Source organism: Tasmannia lanceolata, unplaced genomic scaffold, assembly GCF_043159265.1.
Source record: "Tasmannia lanceolata isolate RefF3 unplaced genomic scaffold, GAP_Taslan_0.1 ptg000007l, whole genome shotgun sequence".
Taxonomy (NCBI): Eukaryota; Viridiplantae; Streptophyta; class Magnoliopsida; order Canellales; family Winteraceae; genus Tasmannia; species Tasmannia lanceolata.
In genome coordinates, this window is record NW_027518684.1 from 19,451,548 (window position 1) to 19,459,156 (window position 7,609).

A 7,609-nucleotide genomic window follows, 5' to 3' on the forward strand; every position below is an offset into this window, starting at 1 on the left:
GCCGTAGATTTCTATATGGTGTAGTTGATCTACAGCTTTAGAGGGTTTGGATCATCCTAGGGAGATGATTTCATGAGCAAAGACCTATTTACCATGGGGCCCAACAACTGAATAGTTTGGATCTTCTAACAAGGTGGACCCGAGTGTTTTTATTTAAATACACTTTTTCTTGTGTCCACCTTCTTCACAGATCTAAATGATTCATTGTTCGGCCCCACCTAACTAGCTTGTTCACCTTGTGGGTCCCATTCTAAACTCTCATTACTAATTTTTGGCAATTGTTGGTAGGGCCCACTACCGTGGGTTCCACTCTAGACTGTCCAACCTGTGGGACTCCTCTTAGAACTCTATGATCACTGCTCCATCTCGATTAGGCCCATTTCAAAAAATATGTGGGCCAACATGATCCAATGATCCAGGTGGATCATGGCATAAAAGTGTGCCCAATTGGAGCCCTACCCAGTAACGAAATGAGGCCAACAGGTGTCTTTTTGGCCATGGATGATGTAGCGTGTTTTGGCACCTGGATGGTGATGACATGGCAAGTCATAAATTTCACAAAAACTCCTTGGCGTGAAGGAGTTTTAGATAATGGTTTTCTCATCAGTGAGTGGGATTAAATCTGGTAATTAGAGGAGTTTTCCAAACTTTGGAAACTACCCAACTCTGCCACAGGTTGGATGTAGGGACTTTGATTTTATGTAATCAGTTAGGAAACTTATTTGAAGCCATCTAGATATGCTAGATTGGGGGACTCTTAAAACCCTCTCGTTACTGGTTTTAGGTCATTGTTGGTAGGGCCCTCTACTGTGGGCTTCATTATAGATTGCCCAACTTGTGGGACCCCTCTTAGAACTATGTGATGACCGTTCGATCTCGACTAGGATCATTTATAGGTCATTAGTGGTAGGACTCTCAAGTTGGACAATCCGAACAGTCAAAGGCAGAATCATCTCCTATACGTAATCAAATCTGTTAATCTGAACGGAACTCATAAGGGCAGCCAATTGGCATTGAGATCACATATTGAACTGATGATCCTAGCTTCTTAATCCAAAAGCCTCGATCAAGCATCAATTAAGGTTTCACCAAGTTGTTTGATTCCTTATGAGTGAAGATTAAGTGGCTAATGTTCTTACTAAATAACTTAGTTCTACTCGTTCTAGTGTCATGAGAGACAAGCTCACATTCTGCCAAGCTCTCCCCATACGTAATTTCCTAGTTTGTTTTTATGTTTTGGGCCTGTTTCACCTCACTCTCAACTAAGTGCTTTTCACTTCTTTGTGCAGGGCTGGGATTAAAAAACATCTTTAATCTCAGCCCTTCAAAAAAAGTGAATGGGTGAGTTCAGGCAACACACTTAGTAGCGGCAGAGGTGAATGTTATCTCTTGTAATCTATTTTATAAAAGCTTCATACGATTGTGCTTCCTTTTACATAGACAATGTCCCTCTTTTATTGACTCTAAAACATTCATTTGCAATTACCACCCAAATAGATTTTGTTTTCCTTTCACCAAGGCCCCAAGATGGTGGGGTGAAGATATATCCCATGACCTCCCTCAAACAAGCTGCCAAGACATTAGCCATAGTTTTATCATTATGCATGCTACTTACCAAGCTACTAGTCTAAAGCCCTTGTTCTCTTTGGCACTCACCTTTAGGGTCTATTCCAGTCGGGGTGAATTGGAGGTAAAATATTCATTTATCCCTAGGGAAAAAAATAGTGGTTATTCCAGTGGTCACAAGTCGTACCAGTTACTCATCAAGAGAGGGTACACAACTGTTATTTACCCCAATGTGGGGTAAATCTCATACCCTTCAGAGATAGTAATTGGTAACGTCATAACTCATAAGCTGCATATTCACTCCCTCTCGAGTCCTATACCCTTTAAGATGGTAATTGGAAAAGGCCCCCTCCCTCCCCGCTCCATCCCCAGGTCTACTTTCCCTCTCTTGACATCCTCTCTTTTGACATCCTATCAAAAGAAAAGGTAAATTTGAGTCCAATAATCAGCTTTGGACTGGCAACCGGTTCCCAAAATCCAAAACAAACATGACCTTGATTTTCAATCCAACAATCAGTTTTGTACTCATAATCGGATCTCTAAATCCTAAGGCCCTGCTCATTTTAGATTTTGACAATCGATTGTGAGTCCAAAACCGATTACTAGACTCACAATTAAACGGAACAAATTTAAGATTATGACAACCGATTGTGAGTGCCAAACTGATCATTGGACTGAAATTTATGTAATTTTGAGTCCAACAATCAGTTTGGTACTCAAAATCGGCTGTCGTAATCTCAAACGAACGAGGCCTAAAACAAACATAAACATGGTTTAAATGTTGACGAATTCGGACCATCCAAGTCCATTGACAGGCTTAATCTTGATCTATAATAAAGGAACCATAGGTGAGACCTTTTTTTCCCGTAGGCCATTGTGTTGTGCCCTTGCGTGGAGTCCCATTGTGTTGTGCCCTTGCGTGGAGTCTTTTGGAGGGGTTTTTACTTTTGCGACATGTTTTCTTTTGTTCCCTTGGATGGATATTTTGAGCAGCTTCTTGTATACTACATTTTTTGCCTTTCCTTCTTTTGGTGGTTTGTGTGGAATCAACTTCAAGGAGGCGTCACATGACACCAAATGATGGGAATATAGCTTTCTTAGAAGGTTCGAGCATGTCCTGACGGAGCAGCACGTGAGGATCTTGTACTTTGTCCCTACACGAGCACATGCTCTTTTCCCTTCCTCCCCCTAAAGTGGGATGAGAGATGAGATGAGCTACACTTTGCCATTTTCACTACATTATTAAACCATCTCTCTCTCTCTCTCTCTCTCTCTCTCTCTCTCTCTCTCTCTCTCTCTCACTTGTGGGGGCCAATGAGATGTTTATGTTACGGTAATAGTAATAAAATTCTTTACCATTAAAAAAAAAAAAATGGCCACACGGCGTCGACCATTACGATAAGGGAAGGAAACTATTAACCACGTGAATACGGACGGGTTGTAATACCCATGGTTTTAAATTTTGTCCAAAAATTCGGGTTTCGGTCACCGAAAAATAAATCGGGTAAACCCAAAACGTTACAAAATTCCAACCCAAATTTCGAAATTTAAGGAATATCACCAAAAAAATTGGATTTTATGCATTATTTAATATTTTCCCGAAATTACCGTTTCGGCCAAAATTACCATTTCAGCCGAAATTTTGTACGAGATAAAATATTATTTTATTTGATTTCGTTGGATTTCATCCAAAATTTCGGTTCGGGTGAGGACCAAAAGGCATTCCGAAACCTGAAACCATGGTAATACCTAGTGCTATGCCCCTTGTTATAAATTTATAATATGTGAGATCTCACTGCTGAATTGAGTTGAAATAAGCTGTCCAATCATCTTAGTGGTAGATTAGGTAAGTGGATTAAATGAAGCAAATAGTTACATTAGGTAGCTAGATTAAATTAGTAACTAGGTTAGATTAAAATATTATATTCTTACATCTTTTCATGCTTATATAACATCTTTCCATGTTTATTCCTTTAAATGTTTTATAGAAACAAACATTAGGCTCTTCGTAATTCAAGCAAGATTAGTGGAAAATCTCTAATTTTATCACCTCGTTCTTCACGTCGCACTCCCTTATCATAACGGTCTAGGCCATGTGACTATTATAGTGCAAAAATCCTACACATTATTTTTACTAGAGAAGAGTCCTTCGATTGAAGGTTTCAAATGCTTTCTAGCTACTAAAACTGTTACTCGATTTAGAGTAATGTGCGAACTTATAATTAGGTGATTGTCTGTTCGAGTGCTTTGTGAACAAGAACTTAACAATTTGTCTAGTGTAAAGAGAAAAGAAATTCACTAAAGAACAAGACCGGAGAATATCTTCTTCGAAATAATGTCCATTGGAAAGAAATTCACCACACAACTCTAAGAACTCTAAGGCCATGTTTGGCAAACATGCATGGAAAATTATTCAATGGAATATTGGTGAACCCAATTGCCTGAGAGGGGCGAGGAGCTAAAGGGAGAATCGAGAGAGCATCGAAAATCCCTAAAAATAGTAATATTAAAAAGGGGAATGATATCTATAGAACCATGTTTTAATAGAGCTTTTATATGGTGGCCGACCGTCAAACAACAAGGGCAGAGAGAAAAAACCCTCCCCTTGATTTTTGATCCAGTTCAAACTCCTCTTTTTTGACTTTTGCCTTGATTAAAAATCAACGTGGTTGATTTTTTCTCTCTCCTCCCTTTATATGTAAAGGGCGGCCACCATATAATTTCTCGTTTTAATAATTCTAGTAACTCAGCCTGTCTTTTCTCTTTTAATTGGGTCGACAGAGCTTTTTGGGAACTATGATAGCTGAGTTTGTGCACTTAAAAAATGCTTAGTTTGTGCAACTATTAAAACACTGTTGTGCTGATATCATTTACCTATTTGAAATTGGGTTTTTGTTTTCTTGTTTTTTAGGACCTTTTCATGCTCCCCTCACTGCCACCCTCTCAAGTTTCTCCCTCTTCCGTCCATCTCTCACAACTAGTCCACAAATATTCCATAGAATATCTTTTCAATGTTGCCAAACATGGTTGTTAGGGAAATTTTCATGGACAATAATTTTTATAGAGTTTGGTAAACTAAATTTATGTGGGGATTTTTTTTCCAAAATCGAAACTTTTCCTTATTTTTTCAAGGAAAACTGCAAACCTACTAGACCCAAGAATTCTATTTCCCTGACATTTTTCATTAAAAAAAAATTATTTTTGTTTTTTTAATGGTTATCTTCGATTGTTCTGAGCCGTCCATTACATAGATATATATTTGAATCTCCTATAGCTCAAAAATATGCATATCATCCACGGTCCATGTCCTTTTTTTTTTTTTTTGATGACGTAGGATGTCCCCACCCCCTTCGGGAGTAGGACTAGTCCCTACGGATACACGCAACGACACACACACCACGGTCCATGTCCTCACGTAGATTTTGTACGTCTTTTGCACACAAAACCAAATTAAAAAAATTACTGAAAATTATTCAATTCTTTTTGTGAACCCCAACCAGTCGTAATCGAGTTTGATTCACCAACTAAAAACTCCATCAATGTGTTCATGCCATGAGTTTGATTCACCAACTAAAAGCTCCATCAATGTGTTCCATAATCTCATTCAACCCTTACTCATTGTTTTTGTATAAGATATAAAGGAGCTAAAAAATTCTGGTCAAAATTATCCACATTTTTGAAGATTCTCCTAATCATAGCTTAATAACAAGGAAAAGGTTTCCTCTGTAATTTGTGAAGACTGAATATAAGCCAAGTTTAATAATGAAGGAAGTAAAAAAAAGTAAGAGCATGTCATGATAAAAATGTGAAAAGGAATGAAATAGAGAAGTGGAATATGGGGGCCATGGAATGAGAAAGTTGAGAAGGTGGAACACATCTATTCATTCAGAAAGGAGACCTTTGTTGTGTTTGTTTTAGGCCGAAAGGAATTTAGGAAGAAACCACAGTACTAAAACTTAACCAGTAAAAACCGAAATTAACTACTCACGAATATGGCTGCTAGCTACTTGTATTAATGAATACAAGTAAGGGTATAGGTCATCCACCTTTTGTAATGAAGCATTCATTAATTACTAAATGCAGTACATAAGTAGAAACGAGATTTTATACTACCTGAAGTCCAGCATTTTTTTTCAAAATTTAATGTGGGGCCCACTTTATAGGATGATCCAAACCGTTCATTTGTTGGGCCACCATGTAAATCATCTCCATCTGAAGATCGATCCTAACCCTCCATTCTATAGAGATTTCTATAATTTGCAGTGACTCTACGATCAGAGGGTCAGGATCATCAATGGAAATGATTTTCGAGGTATGACCTATTTATATTGTGGCCAAACAAATGAACGGTTTGGATCATCCTATGAAGTGGGTACGGTGCTTTTTGAAAAAATACCGGACTTCCTACACACCATATAAAATCCATGTAGAAAGATGGGATTTGCTAGCGTCCATCGCAGAAGGCATTTCGTGTGAGAGCAGCCACCAGCTCACTTTTCAGCAGAAAAACAGAGTATATAAGAACACAAAATTTGATGTATTTCAATGGAAGAATTCTCTCTAGTTTACTTGAGTCAGAGATGACTCGTTCGAGTTGACTCAAATTGACTTTTCTAATTTTTCTAGAACTGGGGCCTATCCAAGATGTCAACGTCTGGTTATGTGATGTGATGTGATGCATTCACCCCATTTCTTCCCCAGTCCACCCCCTCTTGTGTATTTATGACTATTCTTTTTCCGCTTCAAGTGGGTGGCCCTAGGAAGAAAATGGGGTGAATATATCATTTCCCTTTCCTAACCACGGTTTTAAATTTCGACCGAAATTTCATCAGTGGGGACCGAAACAGGTATTTGGCGAAATTAAATGTTTCGCCATTTACCAAATTTTGGCCAAAATTTGGGAATTTCGGTCCAAAATTTTGAGAAAATGCAATTTTTATTTTAAAAAAAAAAAAGTTACAAAATTTCGGCCGAAATTTCGACCGGGAGTACCAAATTTCGACCGAAATTTCGGTTTTCCGAATGTCCGAAACGGTTACCGAAACCTAAATTTTAAACAATGGAACATGGGTTTTAGCTCCTTTTAGGGGACAAGGAGATAAAGAAGTTGCCCTAGAGAAGGTGGGTAGACCCTACATTGGTGTGGGTCCCATTCTGCAGGAGTACTTTGTGAGCTTTGAAAATGGGTAGTGTGATTTCACTTTACCTGGATTTAACCCTCGCTGTCAGTTGATTAACCCTAGTTAGGGCCAAAGCATGAGCAGCTTTAAAGCCAAGTAAAGAAGGTAGCAACTACCTCAAACCTAAGGTGGGCACCTCCTCTTACACTCCCTCTTCCTGCCACCCACGCCATATTGATTGCACTAGAAGCCCCCCATCTAACAAATAAAATTGTCTTTTTTCTTTTAATTTTTCCATATTTTACGTGGATATTTTAAGTAGAAATTATGTGGTGCATGGCTGAAGTATAAAAATATCGTGGGGCCCACCTCTTTGGATGATCTAAGCCATTCATTTGTTTGTTCCTTTCATAGATATGTGACCCAAAAAACTTATCATAAGATGATCCTAAGGTTTCAAATTTCGGAGGTTTTTATACCCTTCTTTGGATAGACGGATTTTTAGAATGGGTTTTTATACCACTACATTTTCTCGCCCTTCTTTCTGTCGCTAAGAGCGCAGCATATCATCCCATGTTTCCAGGTTTATACGGGAGAGATTTCTAAAACCTGGATTTCTTACTTAAAATCCAAGAACGCTCTCGCTCTCAGGAGAGCATACAGATAGCTTGATCATGAACCCTCTGTTACACTGTTTTCAAACTAAAACTGGATTAAAAAATCCACATATCCAAACGACCCCTTATTGTTGGAACTTTATGAGCTGTCCATTTTACACCAAATATATTGGAGGGTTAGGATCATGAGGTAGCAAGTGAATGGTTTAGATCATCCAAAGAGGTGGGCCCATTGCACTTTTAGTTAGAAAATGAGTATTTATTTTTGTACATAAAACAAAGAGGTCTCCATCAAACATGCTGTGG